We start from the raw sequence: 24,983 nt of genomic DNA, 5'->3' as shown, positions 1-24,983 counted from the left end.
GAACAGTCTTGAAAACAGACTAATACAAGGGCCAAAAATATTAGAGGAAATGAAATGAACAGTAAAGAAAATCCAACAAAATGTAAAGGCTACCCAGGATAGGCATAAAGCTTATGCTAATCGAAAAATAACAAATTGAGAATTTGAAGTTGGAAAACATGTATATGTGAAAATCAAACCCAAGAAAAGAACTTTGAAATGGACTAGCTACGCAAATCTTTCCCCTCGCTTATGTGGTCCTTTCTAGATATTAGAAAGAATTGGACCAATAGCTTATAGAATAGCCTTACCATGTAATATAAAATTTCATAACATATTTCATGTCTCATTATTGTAATGCTATGTATATGACCCTAGACATGTGATTCATTGGAAGGATGTTCAGGGAATGCTTTGAAGATTTAAATTGATCATGATAAAATGAGTTTTCAATTAATTCCAGTATGGTTGTTGTAACAGGTCGAAATAGATGGAGAATTTTTGGTATAACCTCAGTGCATCCTCGAATGGAGAGAAAAAACACTACAAAGGCGAGCCATCATCCAGGTTGAAGTGCAGTGGAAACACTTCAGCCCAAAAGAGGCCACCTTGGAAGATGAAGAATTCATACAAGAAGCCTACCTGGATTTGTTCTAGAAGACTGGATTAAACACCAAGGATGGTGTTTTGGATGAGAGGGGGAAGATGTAACACCTCGATGCTATGAGTAGCTTCTCATAGTTAATTATTTTTACTTTGAATAACTCATTTATTTATCATTGTTGATAAGGCAAGAAAACTTACATTAGGATAAGTGGATGAAAATTAAATGATGCAATGATGTGATGTGTAGGAGTTACGGTTGTGAAGCAAGAATAGTTAATAAAAGGAAAAATTGAATCTTGGATACCTGAACAATTAGAATCAGTTATCAATCTTTCCATTTTCCTAGAGGGGGACCAAAAACCCCACAACTCAGTGGAAAAATCCAAGGATAGCTATAGGCTGGAGGATATGTGGAAAGAGAGATGGAATTTGGAAAGAAGAATGTTGTTGGATAGAGGTATTCTTGAGTTAAACGTAGATTCAGTGGAATGCTAAGACTGATTCATGAGTGTACAATACTAGAGTGGAGTGGAGTAGTCTTGAGGCTTAGGTACAAGTTACCTCAAGAACTGGAATTTGAAATTCCAAATTTTCAAGTGCAGAAAAGGCTCGGGGGAGAGGCTAGATGTAATTTCTAGCTTTGGGGTTGGGTGGTGAGACTTTACTACTGATAATTAACCTAATCTATTGAAAAGATAAGTATGCCTGTTAGTTTCTGAGAATTATTTAAATTATTTCTTCCTGTATAGAAAAAAAAAGGCTTTTGTGTTTCTTTTTTGTATGAAAAAGAGAAATGTTGTGTGTTTATTCTTTAAAAGAAATATTAGCAAGACTATATAAGACAAAGGAATTGGTCTTCTTAAGAAAAAGAAGAGTATGATAATCGACCCCTCTATAATATAACCTTAACCAGAAATTTCTCAGTAGAAATATGTTTCAGGAGTGGACTAAACAAGTAAAGAAAAGACCACAGGACTTATAACAAATAATGGGGAACCAATTGATATTCTATATCTGCAATTTCAAACTTGCTCAAAGGCAGTCCCGACCCAACATAATTATTAGAAAACACCCCCCATGGGCAATGAACCAATCCTAGTTAAGCTAGGTCTAGTCACGCCCAGGGAGCACAATGTCTAGTGGGTTAATATTAAAAAGGAATAGGAATGAATGTGTTTATGTTCTTTGAAACAAAATAAATAAATCAGTTTATGAATTATAACCCGACAAATCACATGAGAATACATACATTTGTTACACCGAGAATAGATACAAACTGTATGATGCAAAACCTTTTAAATATACATATATTCTTGTTATAAAAGAAACAATGACACCCATCCTTTTAATTGTACAGACCCGAGAAAAAAAGAATGAAAGAATGCCCCTACTAATGAAATTACCAGGTGTGAAGCCTATCCCAAATGTTTTAACAAAAATAAAAAAACTCCCTATAAAATTTTTTTGATTAACAAGCTAGCAAATATTGCAAAAGAGTCGGTTGTACTTCTTTTAGTGGATAACATGCAGAAAGTTGCAAGATACATTAGCTATTCTCGTAACAATTTAGGTACATAGGGAAAATTTCAGAACTTGTGTGTAACAGATTGGGTTAGTTCGACCCCAAGTCAAGCCTAAGGGCCAAATAGTCCCTTGCCTACCAATTTTATGTAGGACTGTGAGGGTCAAAGAGGAACCCAATAGAATTTCCATCCAATAGATAACCTCTTCATTTCTTTTTCTAAACAAACTCAGAAAACAAAAGGTATTGTCGGGAATTAAACAAATTTTACAATATTCATAAACCAACAACCCCATAACAGGGGAAAATGCTAAATAAAATATATATGAATATAATCAAAATGGATAATTTAATTAAAAATATATATAATTTTATATAGTTTGAAAAAAACAAAAGGTCCAGCATCCTATGGAGGTTCAATTTTATATAGTCTTTCCAAAAGAAAAATATCAGTACAAAAAAGTTGAATCATTAGGGGAATTTTGAGGTCTAAAATGGGTCTCTAAGGAAATTACAAAATAATAGTGGAAATAATAAGATAAGAATACATTACATCATCAAATTTTAGAGGGAAAAAAGAAAAAACTATTTTTTCAACACGTATTTTCAAACTATTTCCTTATGGATTTACTCAAATTTTGAGCGGAAACACTCGTTGAATGCAAAATTTGATTCGTCATCCAAGAAGTACCCATGTTGCATACTTTCTATGGATCCTATTACACATAAAATTGTAAATACATGAAAAACATTATTGCAATCACATTTTTTCATGTATTTCTCATTTTTTGTATAGCAGGGTGCATCGAAAGTATGCAACATGGGTACTCCTTGGATGAGGAATTAAAAACTTAGGGAGATAAGTTAAAAATATGAGATGAAAAAGTAGTTTTATTATTTTTTTATTTTTTTAATATTTTTACTTTTTTACTCCAAAAATGGTGAATCATCCCTGATGGTTGACATCATCATCATGAATCTATTGGTTATTATAAAGTTTATTTTTGTTATACATTTTCTTAGGAGGTCCATTTTAGACCTCAAAATTCCCATAATGAAATTTTAGAGGGATCCATTCTCTTTTAATTTAGAGTAATCTAAGCATACTTAGAAGACGAAGTATAAAACGTGTCCGAGCACCCTATCTCAGACAAACCTAGAACAAAAGGGTATAAAAACTTGTACTATATATAAGCAAGAAAGGTAAAAAAAACCTGGAAACCAAGGGAAGTAACTGTTAGAATTTGTTTAGTGTTAGAGCTGCTACCCCAGAGCAGTAGTGATAATGTGCCTACCTATTCAACAAGGAAAGAACCAGTCAAACCTTAAGTGTTAGAAACCTTTAATATAGTTACAATTAAACTCTCTGAGTTTTTACCTAAGAAAAACAAGTATACCAACAACTCACCATTGAATCCTAGAGGGTTATGTATTAGAATGCATGTTTAACCGAGAACAGAAATGAAGTAATAACTGAAGAATTTTCACAAATACAATACCTGAGGAAGACCTTATGTGACCAATTCTAGTTCCTGTCGGAACAGGGGATGCCATCATTGGAAAAGGGATTGAAACCCTATAGAATCAAGAGAGATTAGCCAAAAGAACCACAACAGAGAAAACTCTTTCAACAAAAGATAGTGTTTGTAAAGCATTACTTGCCTATAGGTCGATATGGCACTCGGGAATGCACAGGTCTCACGAAAGGAAAAATTGCAGAGCCGGACTCCTAATGGTAAAAGTGCAAAATTCCTGATGGCTTCCAGGCTGGGGGTGGAAGTGGTTACCTCATTCAAAGCCCGAGCGACATCACTATATATTTAGAAACCCTATAGATGGAAGGTGGACTTCAGTCCAAGTGTCCCATGTTATCGTTTCCACCATTCAAGCTTGTACTAAAACATTAAATTAGCAATAAGAATTTCCAATCTTCGTACATGCACCATGGTGTGATATTTAAGTAAATTTGTAATAGTCCACGTTGGAAATAGCGCTAGTGCACCTTCCAACTTAACTTATTATTAAAAGGTTTATATGTCTCTTCATAAATATAATGTATGTCAATATAGTGAAGCAAAACACTGACTATTATGTAGATCACGGTTTTTTTTATTGTATTTGTGTAATTTATATTTTGATGGTTAGACTTGTTACAATTATGATTAAAACACGTAAGATTTAATTAATTATTTTAAAAAACTATCCACACAAAAAATCCTTTTTCAACTCATGTAACTCAAAATACATTGTAAAAAATAAACATAAATATAAAAATATATTCCTTAGATAAACATTAGACATTTTTAAAGCATAAAAGTCAAAAGGATTTATAAAATCAAACACAATTTTTTTAATGTAAGTCAAAAGGCCCAATGATATCAAATACATTTTTTTAAAGTATGTAGGTCAAAGGGCACTATACTAGCATAATTTATTAGACAAGCATAAATAAAAGATAATAATGATGTTCATAGGTTTTAAAATTTATATAGGCCCAATAAAGTTGGTAGATTTTTTTTTTTTTTGTTAAGCTTGGTAGATCCTTCTTTTTCATTATAAAATAAGTAAGCAAGTTACAACCATATAGATCCTGGTTAGGTGGTCTCAACTTTCCCATCAGAAAACCAAGTCTGTTGACCACCTAACCGCATTATAAGTCATCCAGTAGAAAAAAATACTTAGTCTATCTATCCAAGCTATATAAACTTGATTGTCATGTCCACAAACATATTCTAGCTCTCTCTCTCTCTCTCTCTCTCTCTCTCTCTCTCTCTCTCTATATATATATATATATATATATATATATATATATATATATATATATATATATATATATATATATATATATATGACTGCAAACTATAAATTAAAAGCTATCCACATGAAAACTAATCAAAAAAGACTAAGAGTCAACATTTTATTCCTCCTACTCAGTGGATGTCGATGTTACCGAGGCCAGATCTTTCACGTTGGAGCCTAGCAACTCATTCGGCATGAAGAGGCATGGGAAATTTTTCTCTATACAGTCCAGGTGGCCATCCTGTTTCTGTAATTGAAATTGTAGTTTTTAAAACTCCTGTTTGTAATTTGGAAAGTCCTAGGCAACAATCATCCAAATTTGTTCCATGTCCTTTCCAAGGTGGCATTTCATAAGCCAATACAGATATAATGTTTGCTTGTATTCCGTCTCTCAGCCTATGCTGTGTCCCAGATCCGGAGTCGGGATCTTATAATCCTCCGTGTCAGCTTCCTCCACACTCGCTTGGTGATTTATATCTTCCTCCCATTTTGCTATGAGTCGTAAACCCTCTGGTGCCATCCGCATAAGCAGTCGTCGCTTCTTGGATCGTGTTGGCCATGGGATTTCTGCCACGATGTTTTCCTGCATTGCTCGACTCAACCTTGGCCTCACTCCCCCGCGATCTCTTCCATTGGGCATTGGCTGTCACTGCTCGACACATTGCCTTAATGCCCTTATACCTTCCATCCAAATTCTGACGTTGGCCAAAGACTAACCTTTGTGTTTTTCTCAGCCAAGTAAAGTTACCTCTCGACTGACCTGTTACGGGAATAAGAAACCATAAATTCCAAAATGTTAATTTATGTATTGTCGTCATCCAAAGGTTCTGCCAATGTAACAAATCTTCCACCCATGATTTATGCGCATAACCCATGAATGTAAGGATCCTCCACCCAAGACTCCTAAGACGCCCCTGCATGACCCCTGCCTTACACACACTATGACCCTGGTCTTGGAAACGAGGTGCATGGCCACCTACTGAGCTTGTAGCCTAGAGATCAAGCCTATAAGAACCATTCCCCTCATCTCCTTTTCCCCTCGTTGACTACCTATGCCCCCATTCCCCCTGGCTTAGCCTCCATCTAGCTTGACTTTGGTCCTCTCGGCAACCAGACATCTGAACCCAAACCCCCGTGAGGCATCCTTCCCATAGCTTGGTAGCCAACCCCCTTCCCTGTAGCTAGCCGAAGCTAGCCTAGCCAGCATTCCAAGCATTCCAATTCACTAATTTCATAATAACCCATCTCGCGACAACCTCCCCTCAGCTAACTCCCCTTAGGGGCTTAACTTTAGATCATTTGAGGAACCAGAGTGGTCTTAACACAAAGACAATTCCAGCTTCCCTACCCTCGACCCCTGGGTTTTCCAGGCAGACAATAAACTGGAATTCGCTCGGGCAGACTCCCTCCCGACCCAACCCAATAATCCCCATGCGAGAGAGAAGAATGTCGAAATGGAGAGACACCCATGCATATCCCATAGAATTGGGATTATTCCCACAATCCTCCTCCTCCAAGCTAATCCCACCTCCCTATTTTCTCACCCCCACAAACCTCTAATCCCCATGCAAGCCCTAGTTAACAGACCAGACATAGGGAAGCATAATGGATTGTAAGTAGAGCTAGTTAACATACCCGATAACCCGCGTTTGAAGTCGTCATATCACCTCACCTTCTCGAAGCCACCGTTCCACTTTCGCTATCGTCACCTATGTTTTTACACCCTCCAAATTATTATCCTTCTCTACGGTCAGTAAACTCAGCCACATGCAATTTCCACCTTCCCTCATCTTGCTTGCCTTAAACATGTCGACAGCCACCGCGCCCTGCGCTACAATCATGTGGGAGGTGGTGGCACCATCACTTGATGTCCTTTTCATTATGACAGCCTTAATGGATTTGTCCACCAGCTCTCACCCCGATCGGGGGTCTATATGCCTTGAGCAATCTTTCTCTAATCATTCTCCAGGATCTCCTTTAAGGGCCGGAACCGATCATCTTCTGGTTGATTCGACCATACTTGTTGAAGAGGTGCATTTTGATGATTGCAACCCCAATTTGCAAGGAATTCCACTGCTTTATTACCATCCCTCCTAGCATGATTAGTAATTATATAGGTGAATATGATGATGAGGTTTCTTATCTCTTGGATTAGCCTTGTTGTTCTCCAACTGTGGCTGAACTTTTCCCATTTAGTTCCTTGATTTAATTTTTTCACCATGTTTATTACTAGCCTCAAGTCGCCTTCCACTACAATATTCGTGTATCCTATTTTGGTTTCTATTTGAAGGCCTCACCTTATAATTGAAAATTATGCTTCATTGTTGCTATAAAATCCACAGTGATCCACATATATGAGAGTGGTGTTGCTTCTGGGGTCTCGAAAAAGTCCTCCAAGGCCTGTTGGGCCCAGATTTCCTTTTGAAGCGCCATCGAAACTTAACTTCATAAATCCCTCTAGTGGGTCAGTGTAATAGTTAAGGGAAGCTATTCCCCTCAAGGCTACCTTCCAGGAAGATTGTGTTATCATTGTCAGAGCTATGTTCAATCTCTACATAATTCTAGCCTCATGGGGTGGAACCTAGCAGTCCTCTGAGTACCACTTCTCTACCAGAATTGTTTCCCTAATGTTTTGTATGATACCTTCCCATATCACCTCCTGAGGAAGAAGTTGATCCTTGAAGATTCAGAAATTCCGCTCTTTCCAGATGGCCCAGAGTGTTAGTCCCAGTGCGAGTCCCCAAGCCTTATTTATGACTGGGCTGGAGAAAATGCATGTTCTCCATATGAGGATGGTTTCTCAAATGCTTTGTTTGTCCTGATCCATTCTTCCAAAGAGGTCCTCCATCTATCTCCTTTTTTGTTCAACATATGGGCATGTGTTAAGTATATGTTCGAGGTCCTCACTATACGCATTGCATAGTGACGACCCATAGAAGCCCCTTCTTTGGAGCTGGTCTCAAGTAAGAATGAAGCCTTTGCACACAATCCCAAGGAAGTAGGCCACCTTTGGCCACCATCTCCCTCCCCATATCTTCTTCCAAATCTAGTTCTGGCCTCCCAACTCTCAGCATGCCCTTAGATTATATGCTTCATTGATAGTGAATGTCCGTTTGGTAGTATACCCCCATCTATGGATATTTTGTCTTCTTAGGATAAATGTTTTCCTTGAGTTTAACTGCTTGTCTAACTGATCCCATTGATTCGATTCCAGGGCCTATGGCCAGTCTAAAGTTGGTAGATTTTGAATTGTACACAAATTTTATATAAAATATAAAAAATAATTTTAGAAAATATATTAGTTTCAATTGAAATTTAAATAATCTTATTTAAAAAATAATTTTATAAATTAATTTTAGCGATGGAATATTTTTATTTTATAAATGAAAAGTTAAATTTATTTTTTTAAGTTAAATATTTTAATTACATATTTTATTGAAAAAAAATTATCAAATTAAATATTATTGAGTCAGGCGATGTCTAGTTTAGTATGGGAGAAATGTTGTAATGTAATGTTTAACATTTTGACTAAATCAAATTACATAAAATTAAAAATAAAAATGGCCTATGGTATTGTCATATGGTATTAAGAACCTGTAGTATTAACCCACGATATTCATGTGGAATATAGCGTATTTAAAGGGAAAAATTAAACCAACCTAGATCCATCTTAACTCTTGATCTACCAAGTTCAGAGAGGGATCAATTCTCTTTAAATGCAAACCTATTTTAGAATGAAAATAGGTTTGATCCCTCTAGGCACTTGGTAGATCTAGAGTTAAGATGAATGCAAACCGGTTACTATTATATGCATTCTAAAAAAACATGTAACAAGATTCTTAACAACCAACCTAGATCCATCATAACTCCGGATCTACTAAGCGCCTAGAGGGACCAAATCTCTTTTCGCTCTAAAATAAGTTTTCATCTCAAGAGATTTAATCCCTCTGAGCCGCTTTGTAGATATAGAGTTAACATGTATTTGGGCTTGTTCAATTTCCCGCTTTAAATAGCCTATGCTCCACATGGGTCAATGCCATGGATTCTCAATACCTTGGGCCATTTTTATTTTTACTTTTTATTTTATTAGATTAATTTTTTTTACTGAGTTAATAAGTTTACATTACATTGACCTTTTTATTTTATTTATGTAATTTGAATTAGTCAAAATGTTAAACATTACATTACATCATTTCTACTATATTGGGATGGAAAGTGCTTCTTCCGGCAATGAAGGTTCAACCCTACTATATCATGGAGATCCTTAATGGTCCAATAACATGACTTGTCAATACCACATGCCCAAAAAACTATAGCTAATTGTTGGAGATTTCTGGACTAGGATGGAGTCACCATCTGAAACATTGGACAAATCACATTCATTACACAACATTAGTCCGGAAATATATAATCTCTAACAATATGTTTCATTGTGGAAGTCTCCAATCACTCACCATAGCTAATTTCATGACACTCTTTTATATCACATTTTTTAGTTAATAAATTTAATTAAAAAGGAAAAAATGCATAACTACTTTGGAAATAAATCTTAGCATTTGATTTAGGTATACTACTAAGAATATTCTAAAATATTTTTTGAATGTTAAATCTCTACCATCCACTTGATAACATAATTAAATTAAAATTATGAAAGTCCTATTTCCAAATAGATATGCCTATCAACATAATTATATTTAAATATTAATCTTAAAATTATAATTTTATATATAGAGAGAGATTGTATGCCCTATTTTGCTTGGCTAAGAGCTAGTCTTCTTCTTGGGAGTAAGGAAATATGTTAACAACCCAAGATTCAAAAGCATCTCGTCTTATGGACCACCAACAATCATTCCAAGAAATGTGATTTTCCTTGAATAAATTTCCCCACTATATCAAAAAAATATATATATATATATATATATACCAAATTACACATCTCCAACTTCCCTTCTTATTTATAAACTTATAAACCTAATTTTTATTACCGTTATAAATATTTATATTATATTAGTTAACCTAATATTTTTATTAATGATATGACATTCATTACCTATTATATCATTACTTATTTAAAAGAGATGATATCCACTTAAACATTCATTCTTCTATATATAAAATTGTAAATTTAATTATATTTATGATTATTACTTATAATACTATACTAATGAGAATAATATTATAATACTATACTAATGAGAATAATATAATGTATTTGTTTAAGTACAATAATTTTGATTGATTTTTTCGTTGTAATTTATGTTTTTTTTAAGTTTGGTAGGACTATATCTTCATCATGTCCAACTTCTGACCTGAGAGGGGATAGTACAAGATTTGAACCCAACACTGTCATTGCCAATTGAACTACCCCAAGCATACAAACTTTTTTTTGTAAGCTTGGTAGGACTACATCTTCATCATGTCCAACTTCTCACCCCTATCGGGAAGATAGCACAAGATTTGAACTCAAAACTTCCAATTCAGTGAGACTTCATTTCCACACTTAATATAATTATTAACTTTGTTATTCTAATTAATTACTTATTTTATTTTATTTCTAAGTAATTTTATTAATTTTCTTAATTTCAATAATTATGAAACATAATCAATTAACATCAACATAATTATTAAGCTACATAATATAATTTACACGTAGTCTAGGTAATAGATTAAATGGATCTTTTCATGCCATTTTTTCAAGTTAATTTAAATCAAAATCAAGACAAAAAAAATTTAAAAACTTGAGCCTAAATTGTTTAATCTGTATAATTCCAATGCCCCGAGGTTTTTCAAGGTGTTAATCCATTTATGTATTCAAAGATATATTTTCAACAACAAAAAATCACAATCTAACCTAAAATTATATCACCACACAAATATTATTTTCTCAAAAAAAACTTAAATTATACATATCAATTATATTATATTTTTAATAAAATTGATATTTATACTATAATAATATTAATTTATAAATATTAAAAAATCAATACAAAATTATACTTTGTTTTAAACTTTCAATTTGTGTAGTTAATTTTTTTGGGAAAGAGTAACGAATGATATTTACATATTTATTAAATATTTAAAATATTTAAAAACAATTGAGAACAATTTTTTTTATATTTAAAAATGTCAAATTTGTTTAAAAAAAATTTAATAATTATTATTATTATTTAATTATTATATTGGGTAAATTATATTAAATGTATTATTGAGTTGAAAAGTATTCTACAGTCATAGTGTTGATGCGTAGGTGTTTAGACATTAGATGTACATAATTTTTGAATTTATTATAGAAAAGCATAATATACATATCACATTAAAATATATCAGACATAAATAGTAGTTATAAATTAATATCTATTTTATCATATAAATTAAAATAATGATTATTTAACCATATTTAAATTTAATTAATAAACACATAAAATTTTAATATTTATAATATAACAAGTCTTAATAATGAATATTCACCCCATTTTGTCATGAATATTATCAATTTCTAAATAGTTTTTTTACAATACCATGGGCCAATACCATAACTTATCAATATCACAAACCCAAAAACCATAACTCAATTAAAAAAATCATAAATATTTTACTTCAATTTAATTTTATAACAATTTTTAAAATAAAACTTAATACTTACAAAAACACATACAATATAAGAAGATTCTTAACCAAGTATATTAACCTCCATTTTATGATGGATACTATTAACTTGTAAATAGGCTTAGTTACAATACCATGGGCCAATACCATGGCTTATCAATGCCACTTGCCCAAAAAAGATAACTCATTTCCAAATCAAAATATTTTAAAAATCTTTAATTTTAATTTAATTTTACATCATTTTTTGAATTAAATCTAAAAGAAAAATGCTAGGGGAGATGTAGTGTTGTAAATATTTGTAAACATTTGGATGTGTGCTCAAATACAAATTAATAAAAAGTTAAAAGTAATTGCATAAAGAGACACTCTCCAATCTAATATGTAGAAATGTTGTAATGTCCTATAAATATTAAAATAATAATGATAATTATCAATAAAACACTTTCACTGGGTCAAATTACATAAAATTAAAACTAAAAATAAAATATAATATAAAATATAAAACTATAATTATAATAACTAGATCAATTTTAACTTTAGATCTACTGAGCACCATGAGAGATCAATTTTCTTGAGATTTAAACTTCTTTTAAAATAAAAAGAAATTTGATCTTCTTAATAGTTGGTATATACATAATTAAAATAAATCTATATTAATTATTATATATTTCATTTATATAATATTTTATGTTAGATCTATATATTTTAACAGGGTTAAGTTTATATATATATAAAATATAATAGAATATATTTCACTTCATTATTAATAAATCACTAATTAAAATACTTCCATTAATTAAATTTCTAAATATTATTTTTTTACATTATTAATTATTTATATATATATTATTTCTCATTATAAAAATTAAATATTAGATAATTATTGTTTTTTTTAATAAGTTTATATAGTATCAAAAATATAAACTAAATGTTATATTTTTTTCATGTGTAACAACAAAGTGTTGTTCCTCCCTTTTGATAAATTAATAAATATATTTCAAAAATATAATTTATTATTAAACCTTTAAAAAATTACAACGATAACATTTATATATAACATTTTAAAACATTAAAATAATATTTTTATATAATATTGAATTAATATTTTTAAATATATTATAATTAAAACACACTTAAATTTAGTTCTACGAGGTAGGCGAGTTGGTAATCACAATGCGGTGAAGTTCCTTAGAAAGGCAGGCGTCACGAGTTCAAATCACCCCGACTAACTCAGAAGTTGTGGAGAGGGGCAGGCGCAGTTTCCCAGGGGTTATAGTGGTAGCGGTCAGAATCGACCCGTGTAACGCGAGTTGTGAGGCTGCTCCAGTGACCAATTCCTCTGTAACAAAAAAAATAAAACACACCTGAATTTAAGATTAATTTATTATTTAAAAAAAATATAGTTGCAAAAAAAATCCTTGTAACTCAAAATACATGGTAAAAAATAAACATAAATATAAAAATATAATCCTTAGATAAACATTAGACACTTTTAAAGTATAAAAGTCAAAAGGATTTATAAAATCAAACAATTTTTTAATGTAAGTCAAAAGGCCCTATCACAGAGAATTTTTTTAAGTATGTAGGTCAAAGGGCACTATAATATCATAATTGATTAGATAAGCATAAATAAAAGTTAATAATGATGTCGATAGGTTTGAATTTAATATAGGTCCAATAATGTTGGTAGATTTTGAATTATGCACAAATTCTATATAAAATATAATACTAGTTTTAAAATATATATTAATTTCAATTGAAATTTAAAAAATAATTTTATAAATTAATTTGAGCGGTGGAATATTTTAAATTTTATAAATGAAATTTAAATTTATTTTTTTAGTTAAATATTTTAATTACATATTTTATTGAAAATTTTATAGGTGTTTTCTAGTTTAGTCTCTTGAGGGTTCTTACTAGGGTTAGGGAGCCGGGCCCCATTGCATCAGCGATGTGGTTGCTACCATATGGCCAAGATCACAGGTGGGCCTGATGATGCCTACTAGCTCCTAGCCCAATCGGAGGATGGAGTGTCTCTCAACATGTTTCTGACTCAGGGTTCTTATTAGGGTTAGGGAGCAAGGCTGCCTTGCCTCAGTCTCATGGAGGCCACATACCAGAGTGGTCCCTGAGGGGACAACCAAGTCTTCTCTTCCAACCCATCCTTGTGGGATGGGGTGTTCCCAGCATAAGAACCTTTCTATCTATCACTAAAGGGTCACACATTTGCTGGGGGACTTTTTCTGATCTACCAAGGGGTTCAACACATTTGCTGGGGGACTTTTTCTGATCTACCAAGAGGTTCAAACCTTTTTTAGAGATTTAAACCTTCTAGACGCTTAATAGATCCCAAATTAAAATGGATCTAAGATAGTAATTATTTGTGTAATGCTAGATATATTGTAATATATTGTAATGTCCTGCAACATTTTGATTAGGTTAAAATAAAAATAAAAATACTTTGACACTAAAGTATTTTGAGATACAAAAAATAAAGTGAAAAAAAAAAATATCATATAAATCTAAAATTAGAATTAAGATGAATCTAGAATAATATTAATATTTTTATATCAAATATCATATTTATATATAAACATTTTTGAAAATATAATAAAGTAAATCTGTTTGTTTTTTTACTAAAACAAAAATATAAATATTACGATTCCAAATGAAAAGATGATGTAAAAAGGTTATCTTTGAATTTTTGAGTTAACTTATATAACTCAATATTTAAATTACTTTTGAAAACAAAATCGAGGTGGTCATGAGTCATGACTACCTATCACCAAGCCTAATAATATCTACAGCGTAATATGCCTTATAAACATGTTACTTAAAAAAAACATGGGCAAAGAAAGCAGTAAATAGGAAATGGAATCAAAGTCCACGCACTTTTAATTATCATAAATATTATTTAATTGGGTGGGTAATAAGAATTTGTGGGTAGTATTTGTTCAATTTCTTTTTTAACTTTTTTAACTAGTATAATTATATTAAAAATATTAATATAATTGATATAGTTGAAATCTTGATAAATATAAAAAATATATATATTGTAGTATGAAGAATGTTTTACTAGTGCACACTTTTATTTGATTAATTATGTATAAAAAAATTATGGGTCAATTTTAACTTGAGAAAAAAAAAAGGAATTACAAATCTTATTGTAAAATGGACCATTTTGCTAAATAAAAATTGTTTATATATTAATGTTCTCATTTAATTAGAATACGAACTTATTATAATTGGAATAATCTCAAATCCTTAGGAAATTGGTGTGGGGACCCAAGTGGCACAAATCTAATTTATCTTGAGAAAAAAGATGAATTACACATCTTATTGTAAAATGGACCATTTTGCTAAATAAAATTTGGTTATATATTAATTTCTCCATCTAATTAGAATATAAATATATTAGAATTGGAATAATCTCGAATCCCTAGGAAATTGGTGGGAAGAGCCCAGTTGACAAGAATCTATTTTTTTTTTAATTTATTAAAAGTCATTGTGACCTAAAAAACTATGTAACATGTAACATATTACATCGCTTGATAAACATTGAGACAAAGCATATGCTGAGCATATTCCCTTGAGAATTAATCTAGGTCATCAATTAAAAAAATAAAAGTAAAAATCAATAAATCCTCATCCACCTGAAGTTGAATTAAAAAGCCTTCAACAATTATATGTTTTATATACCCTTTCAAAATGTTGTATGGTTTAAAAAGAGGAAATGATATCTTTCATTGAAATGTTTGAGATTTTCTTATGGATTTGTTGTCATCCTCTTTTTCAAAATGTTGTATGGTTTAAAAATGAGGAAATGATATTTTATATTGAAATGTTTGAGATATGCATTGATTTCTTACAAGGATTTGTTGCTGTCCTCTTTTAATTCATCATAGTTTCTTGCAATAAGTTCTTTTGTTTGTTGGTATAAATTTTAGAGTGAGTAATTAATAAGCCAATGTCAAGAGAATCTTTTAAAAATTTTAGAGTGAGTAATGAGTAAGCCAATGTGAAGAGAATCCTTTAAGCTTTGTACAAACTTATCTAGTTGTGCCTTAATTTGTGAGCTATGAGTGACCTTTTCTGCGTCATTCAATTACACAAAATTGTATTACAAAAACATTATATATTTCAAGCCAACAATGTTTGAGTTGATACACAAATACATATGATCAATATTGAATCATTATATTGTTTATGATATATCTCAATTCTTTTAGAGTGGAAGAATTAAAACATGTTTGGTGATCCAGGTGGATGTTGGTGGCCACCCACCTATCCCATTTGGACCCCCACTACTGTCTCTTTCAGCTTTTTCAATTTCCTAAATTGTAGCACAGTTTACTATTTTTAGCAGTTTTTCGGGTCCTGAACTTCCGGAGCCGTTTTGAGGCCCTAAACGACGTTTTTTTCGGAATCTGGGGCAACATGGATCCATGGACCCATGTTTTCTCCCAAAGTGGTAGTACTCGGATAGATCTTTCTAACGAGCTATCGTACGCGTCAAACGGAGATCGTATGCCAAAGTTACGACCTCGGGAAATTGATGTACCAATTTACCCAAACGGGGCCCACAATTTGGCGTTTCATCTTCTAGGGTTAGGTTTTGGGATGTGAAGGGTTTTCCATTGTTTCTCAACAATAAATAGGCCTTCGAGCCTCATTGTAACACAGTTTTTAGAACAGTTCAGAGGCATGTAGCCGCCACATCTCTTCTCAGAGATAAGCTACCATCGCCCTAGCTGGTTTCTTTCCATTTCTGTTTGTAAGCATCTTTCAGTATTTTACAGTAATGAAATGAAGTATTATTTCCGCTGCATCTTAGTATTTATGGTTATCTCTATAATTTGTTGCGTTCCTGTTTAAACCCAGATCATTTGGTCACTAACAAAGATGCTTCGTTTGGAACATCTAAGCAATGGTTTTTGTAAACTCAAGTCAAAGGGGGGTAAAAGAACATGATACTATGCACTAGTTCATTAAGGATATAGAGATCATAAATCAGGAATCAATACTAACCAACATAGGCCTAGAAAAGGCCACAATCCTAAGTATATTTCATTAACTAAGTATTATTTAAGATTATTATTATATTAGGAATCTATTATAGAATCAAGAGTAGTAGGAATTATTGGGGATTGACACTAGAAAACATATGTAAATTTTGTATTTATCCTAAAGGTATGCTTCTTGTTTAAAATTGAAGGACATTCAAGATGATGTATTAATATTTTCTATCTTTGCTACAACCTTTTGATAGTATAAATTATCGGATTTCATCTTTTCTTACAAATATGGAAGATCCAAAAAGGGAATTTTTGGATCTTCCATATGCTTGAAATATTTAATATAATACTTTATGTAAGGACATTTTTTTATTTTTGGTGACCTCCTAATGAGATCCTACCAAAGTGGAAGCAAGTTTGTAGCTACTCAAAATAAAATTCTTATTCATTTGGCTAGATGATTATGCTTGAGCCTCCCATCATTGTTAGAGATTTAACTCTCACATCCATGACTACATGCAATCCTTGTATCAATGCATATAGTTCTTTGTTAATAGATGAAATTCCCACTCCCCGGGATAAGATAATTAGATTTTCCCTCTAGGATCAATAAAGATGCCATCCATACCAATGATCCCTAGATTCCTTTTGGATGATCCATTTAAAAACAAAAAATGAAGTTGATCTCCACTACTAGAAATTGGTAGCATTCAAGTGAAGCTTCTATTTTGATTTGGAAATAGACTTACTATTTAGTACATTAGATACTATTGGTGCCATTTGGAATTGTTGGAGCCATCTATGTTCATCCTCATCTAAAAACTGACTCTCAAGAGTTTGTTTTTATTTGGAATTGATATGCTACCAATAACCAATATTCTTTATTGCAACTCTAATAGGAGTGTCTAACTCCTACTTGAAAATAACCATATTTCATTCAAGCCAACCTTTCCCATAAAGATACTTCCATAGATTGGTTTGTTCTTAAACAATTACCTACAACTTTGGGCTCATTAAGAAAACATGTTTTTTTCCAAAATTCAACATTCTCATTTTGTGACTTGTTCAAAGTACAAAGCTTGCCAAACTTGATGAGAAAAATTACACTCCAAAACTATATGTTGAATTGTCTATAAATTCAAAATACAAAGTGCATATGTTGAAGGTCCTCGAGTCCTTCTTTTTCCCAAATTTTCTCTAATCAAAATATTTTCATGCACAATAGTCCAACCTAACATGTTCATTTCGGTAAAGTCTTTTAATGCTATACATATTCTAGATATCTTTTCTTCTATTTTTAAATATAAATATATATTAATACTTTATTTAAAAAAAAATGTAATACAATATCTACCCATATAAGGACTAAAACTTTAAAATGAAACTTATAAATTTCATAGTAAAAATTATCATAAAACATTATAATAAAAATAATAAAAATTATCAATATGAATGATTTTATTTAAAAATAAATAAATAATATTTAAATATTGAAATCAGAACCTAATTGATTTTTTTCCTAATTTTTTATATAATAATTAATTACTTTATTTTTAAAAATAAATATACCTTATATTTTTAATTAAAAATTATATATATAGCATAAAATAATAATTTAATTTCAAATCACAATTTATTATAGAAAGCATAATATAATAATAAAAAAAAAAATTAACAAATCATCACTCTTATTGTTCAAAAATAGATTCAATATTTAAAATTATAATATAACCATCCCCTCATAAAATTCAAAAGGTTTGTTCAATTTATAAAAGTGATCATCTGAAAATATACCATTCTAGAATTTCTACCTATCTTTTTTACATCAACTTATCATAACATGAATTCATTTAGATATTTTAGATAACTCTGAACTCCACTCAAACTACTTTTCAACGATTCGAATCATGAATTGTTAACCATGAGAATTCCACTTTGAAATCGCTTTCCAATAATTAGAATAATGACATTACATCTCTAATAATTCGTGGCCCCACATCCAAAATAAGGATGGCTTAGGGGTAAGTTCAACATTCCTTTTTTATTCATGGGGCCATCAACCTTTACAGCACTAAGGTTCCACAAAAGAATTTTGTTATTGATAATTGAAAAACATAAAATGGGTTGTGGATATCACAAAAGCTACTTTTCAATAATTAGAGTCCTCCTAATAATTAGATTCTACATATGACAACTTACAGCTTTTGGATCTTTATTCACATTGGGTAAGTCGCTTTTATTTGTAGATATTTTAGTCACCATGAGATATTTTATTGTAGAATTTTTGTTTTTAGAATTTTATTTAATTTGGGTTTTTAAGTTTATTAGATAATTTTTATGATGGGGAAAATTGATTTTATTTTTAAATATTTTTAAATTTGTTTTATTTATATGGAGGAATATTTTATGTTGATTTTTATCAGTGCTGAAAATTTAGTGTAATCCCAAATTTTGTGACTAAATTTATTTGAAATTTTTCTTAACAGAAAAAGTTTATTTTATTTATATTTAAGCATTTAGCTTTACTCTTTATTCAAAATCTAAAAGTCATTTTCCCACTTCCTCTCTAAAACTTAATTTTTTTTATTTATATTTATGGCACTATCATCCACATTTTGAATATCTTAGTCCAGAGAAATATTAAAACTTTTTTCAAACTCCATAAAATTATAAAACATTTATCTAAAAGCACGAGGGATAAATTTCACTTTATTCCAACTCAAGGAGTCTATCAAATTCGTTGTTTCTTGGGAAACACCTACATAGGCCAAACCAATAGATTAATCTAAACATGTTTCAAGTAAATTACAACAAATGCCTTCTATAACCACCTTACTAATTCATGTATTGTAGAGAATTCCAATAATATTAAACATCTCATATGCTTTGACCAATCCAAAATCCTTGCACCAATATCCCATTACTTAATTTATATTATCAAGAAATCCTTTGAAATTTAAAAACATCACAATAATATTAATCAAAAGGATGCTTATAAATTTCCCTCATATGGGGTGACAAAGGACACAAATGAGGCAGGGGGTGGTACTCCCACTGTCATCCTGCTCAATAGAGGGAGGAAGCATGCAAACCACCCACCCCCATTTGTCCTCAATATTATTTCCATAAATATCGATCATTAACGTACCTCACATTGTTTGTAATGGTGGAGGGTGGTGATGAAAGGATGGTCCTAGAAGATGGTCGCACCATTATGGCTCTTGGGATTTTATGCTAATTGATATTTATTAGCTCAGACCACACAAAGGTAGGAATTTTTTATTTGGGTTCAACAATTCATGAGAGTGTTTCTCACCAGCTCATGAAAATTTATAATATCTCCTAGGGCGGAGGACTATGTCCCCTTGCCCTAGCCTCCCCCATCTCTGTAAATTTGGATTTGGGATCAGTTTGGGTATTATAGTTTTTCTCCAGTGAGGTGAGTGTGAGTTGGACGAGGATGAGCATGAATCTCAATTTGTGCATGGAGGCTATACTCAAAGGCAAGAATTATTTTTATATCTTTTAGTTTGGACTTTGGTTGTTTTTTTTTTGGCTTTCATATTGATGGTTTCCCCCCACTACTTGTCAAAGGAGTATGCTTCTATATAAAATTTATTCTGCATTCTCAATGGTTTACTCCAGTTGCATATTTGGTTAATGGGTGTGGTTTGGCTATTATTGGTTTATTATGGTTCTCATCGACTTCAGTTGATGGGTGTAGTCAGGATGATGTTGATTTCTACTTTACCTCTAACTTCTACAAGCACTATATTTCCCTCTCTACTTTACACTCTTGTAGATTCTTCCAATAGGTATCGTTTTCATGCACCTGCTCCCTACCTATTCAATGCCTCCCCCATTTCCTCCACCATGCCCAAAAACAAACTCAAATCTCACAGGCCTCGTCAAGCCATGCATAGGGTAGTCCTCAAGCTCATATTTGTGTGCATTTTATGTCCTGAAAATTCCTCCTGCATAATCCAACATGCGTTTAAGTATAACTTCATCATGCGATTGAAGAGGACCTAATAGAAAAAGGGGAATTTATTGACATAGCTATCTTGGTATTTTTTGCAAACTAGGTCCCAAAATGAGCCACATCAAAGGAAGGAAAAACCAATATCTCTACACAATTTAACTCTACTTACATATCAAAACACTCCTTGGCAAGGTCCGACTTGAGAGTAATGATGCCAGAAGAGAAATTTCCCATCAAATGGATGACCTCCAGGATGAGCATAGGGATATGGTGGTTCGAATAGCTCATATAGAAGCCATATTGACTCATGGAAAGTGCCCAACCTCACTAGGAACCCCAACAAAACCCAGTGTTGTTTCAACTTCCTCTTTATCCAATCCAGATGACTCATGATTTTGATTATATGGTTGTTTCTCTTCATGTTTCTATTATATAGTTTATGTATGAAAAAATTTAATTTTTATTTTGGGCATGTGTATTGTACACTCCGAATGATAGCATTAGTAACAATGGAAACTGGCTTAACCAATATCAATCTTTTTGTAAATTTTTGGACTAACATCCTCCTCTTTGTTGTTGTTTTGGTTTCCATGGGTAAAATTGTGGTGATATGAGGATCATTATTAATATCTCTTGTCTTGTTGATTAATAAAAAGATATTAACTCACCAAAAAAAATTATAGCTATAAATTCATATTTTGTTGAATTCCCATTATCTACGTTATGTCTCTCCCCAATCTTCCATATTTTTATATTTCTAAATTTTAATTCTAATATTCCTCCTCTTTTCCTTTTATATTTCCTTACTTTATGTTTTAATTTATGACGCTTGTCACATACTTTAAAATATTTCTCTAATTATCCATTGCCTCGTTAGGGACTATAACATTCACTTTGTGTTCAAATTGTGTTGACTATGCATTACTTGGCTATGTTTTTGTAATTTTAACCAAAGTTTTGGGAAAATGCTTAATATTTCTATTTTTGCATAAATTCAAAAATAATTTTTGAATTTTCATTAAATGTTATTTCTAATTTTCGATTGGATGAGGAAGCTCTGATGGGACATAATTCTCCTGGTGGAGAGCATTTTATTTTTGTCTTTTGCAATGGATGACAATTCATTTTAAAATTAAATTCAAAGTAATTTTGTGAATGGTCATTGCATTGGTGAGGTCTTTGACAATGTCACTACTATATTAGTGCTCTACTCAATGATGTGAGAATTGATGTGGTTGTTTTGTTAGTGCTTTGTTAAATGATGTGAGAATTGATGCAGTTGCAACTTGTTTTCATAGGCTCGAGGGGGGGGTTGCTGAACAAATGTAAAATTAATATTATTATGTGAGAGAAAGGTAGGGTCCTTTGCATAGTGAGTGTTGTGATATTGATGAACAATGTGGTATTTGGTACTATTTCATTGTGCAGAAGAGTATATGTGGCAGAACTGGGGTCTTTTGCATAGTCGTGTTAAATAAATTGTGCAGTGAATGTGCTGAAGGATTTATATTTTTAAGTTTTCATTTAGGAATGTTTTTTCCAACTATGGAAGTAGTTGTATGAAGGCGCTTGTTCGAAACTAGCTATTGATGCAGTTGCAAGGAATTATTATGTTAATTCTATGTTCAACGATTTGATAATTCATGTAGTTACAGGTTGTTTGCGTAGGCCTCGGGGATGGGGGTAGGGTTGAAAAAATGTCGAATTGATATTATTATGTTTGCTTGTGTGGAGTACAAAGTATGTGCCAGAGAGATGAGGTCCTTTGCACAGTCAATACTGGGGTCATTGTGGAATGTGTAATGTGCAGAGGACGAAGAATGTGTGGGAGATTTAAGGTCTTTTGCATAGACAAGGTGCTAAAAAAATTCAATTCCTGCGAAGAAAAAGTGGTGTGGTAAAACGAATGTGTTGAAGGCTTCATCTTTTTTATTTATTCTTTAGCATTTTTTTTCGAAAGTATAGAAGTAATTGTGTGAAGCTAGTTGTTCGGAGGTATTGTGTGTGGAGTTTCAAATGTCAATTAAGGGCATTATTGGATGGAAAAGTGGCTATATGAATGAAGTTGTGTGGATATTGTTGTGCATGTGCGAATGTTATGCTAAAGTTTTGTTCAAAGTTTACTAAGATAATAAAAATATAAAATCTATATTTTAATTGTTATTTAGGGACATATTTCATAACATATAATCATTAATTAATATCAGTTTCAAAGCTAGTTGTTCGTAGGTTTCAAGTACAGAGTTTCGAATTTCAATTAAAGATGTTATTGAGTGCGAAAGTAGTTGTGCAAACAAAGTTGTGTGGAGGTTTTTGTGTGTGTGAAGATGTTATGCAAAAGTTTTGTGCAAAGTTTACTAAGGTAATAAATATACAAATCTCCTTTTTAATTCTTATTTAGGGACTTATTTCACAACATATGATCATTAATTAATAAGTTTTGAATGTCAATGATTCTATCTCCTTCGTTGATTCGACGGATAATGAAATGGGTTTTCAAATTTTACAACTACATTCTTTCACTATATATAATATATACATCATATAAATCATAGATAATAATTAAACTGATAGGTGTTCCTTTGTAGCATTGGCATAGGCATATTCAACCAATAAAAGAATTCTATTTTTGTCCTCCTGCATCAAGTGAAATTTTGACACGTGGAATAGTTTTTGTTTAGCTTTTGTGCATTCTTATTCATGCATTCGTTGTGTTGCAGAGGTTTGGAAAAAAAACCATTTCATTTTACCTTCATTTGCGTGGAGGTAGCCGCTGGTCAATAGACAACAATTGAATTAACAAGCACAGATGGATGAGGGTTATTGTCTTTGTGGGGTTGGCCTGGGTAGTTTCAGCCAACAACAGAGTTTGATTTTTCTGTGAAATTTTGACAGGCCTCACCCTCACCAGAGAGAAATACAAGCCCTGAAAAGGAAACATTCACTCCTCTACCTCCTCGACCTTCAATGATGGTGGAATCACCGTGGCACTCAAGTTGGTTCTACTCCCTTGTTGTTCTCCGATGGCAAATAAAATTTGGGTGCCCTAGCGATGTTGGACGATAATGTGAAGAATCTCAAGTAGCCAGGAGGGAAGAATTTAGATGTATTTAAATTAATTGGATTCTTCTATTAACAAATTTAGGAAAATGTGTTGATTTTCTATTATGTTGTGTTTCAATCCTATATGATTGACATAAGTTGGATTATGCTACCTGCAAGTTTAGGAAGATATGTCAATTTTTGTATTAATTTATGTTTCAATTATGTATTTCCCATAGGTCTGGGTTGGTTTTGTAAAAAATGGATTGCATTCTATTAAATGTGTGCAGGCCTATAACGCTTCTACCTGTTTGAATTCAATATTTGGAAAAAATGGAGTTTTGTTTCCCTGTGAAAAGGGACTACGATCCAAGGTAGGGTTGAGTTCTCGTTCCAATCAGTAGCTAGAAAAGGGGATGATGTGAGAGCATAAAGAAGCAATGAAGGTTCCCTACCTTTGGGTAATACTACAAATATAAAATTAGCATACTAGAGGCCCAAGGTCATTGAAAGGGTGATGGAAATTTTGCCTTTAGGTGAGCTTCTCATAGAAAAATCCTAAACCTTAAATTTGTCATCATCAGGCTTGAATTCTAACTAATCACACTATTTACAAACTGACAAGTCTCGTGGATCCATTTTCTTCGATGAAGACAATGAGACAGATGCTTGATACGATGGACCGGATTTTCGACGATGCTTTCATGTTTCCGACTTCTTCACGGGGGGTTTATAGAGATAATTCATTGTTGGTTCAAACCCCATGGGATGTTATGGAAAATGAGAAATAATTCAAGATGAGATTCGACATGTGTGGGCTTCCAAAGGAGGATGTGAAGGTCTCTGTGGAGGATGGTGTTTCGGTTATCAAAGGAGGTCACAAGAAATAAGAAAGTGAAAAAGATTTGTGGTTAACAAGAAGTTACAACAGCTATAATATGTGCCTCATGTTGCCTAAAAACTATGAGATGAACCAAATAAAGGTGGAAACGAGAAATTGTATCCTCAATATCACCATCTCAAAGGGAAAGGTGGAGCCTAATATTATGGATGTTAATGTTGAGTGAGAGAGGTTAACTTGACACATAGAGCACCTAATTTCCCAAAGGGGATGCATCTGTCGATGTGTATTTGGGCTTTGTTTTGCTCTGTTTTATTATGTTTCTGAATATGAGGCAGGGGGTTTTGTAATTCAGCATTTTCCTTGGGCGTTATTGAGTATCTTAGATATTTGTTGCTGAGGATAATAAATGTTCAATTATGCATTCCCATGATGTTTTTTAAATATATTGGATAACCAATGCCTCTTTGACATGTTTAGCTTTACGAGTTTGTCTTTATATATGGAATGATCAATTATTTATCCATGTTTAATCTACTTATAATGAAAATCGGTATTTTCATAAGTACTATATGTAAGAGATGGACCATG

The 24,983-nt window shown here is 31.9% G+C and overlaps 1 pseudogene; it reads left to right on the top strand.

Annotated features, from left to right (window-relative positions):
- The window catches only part of LOC149183507 (uncharacterized), a 94,145-nt pseudogene extending 69,527 nt beyond the window's left edge, over nucleotides 1-24,618 (top strand).
- Nucleotides 24,619-24,983: the final 365 nt, after the last annotated feature.

Source organism: Pinus tabuliformis, chromosome 3_2, assembly GCF_031772625.1.
Source record: "Pinus tabuliformis cultivar Carrire ecotype Pingquan chromosome 3_2, CPIR1, whole genome shotgun sequence".
Classification (NCBI taxonomy): domain Eukaryota; kingdom Viridiplantae; phylum Streptophyta; class Pinopsida; order Pinales; family Pinaceae; genus Pinus; species Pinus tabuliformis.
This window is presented reverse-complemented; position numbering and strand designations above follow the sequence as displayed.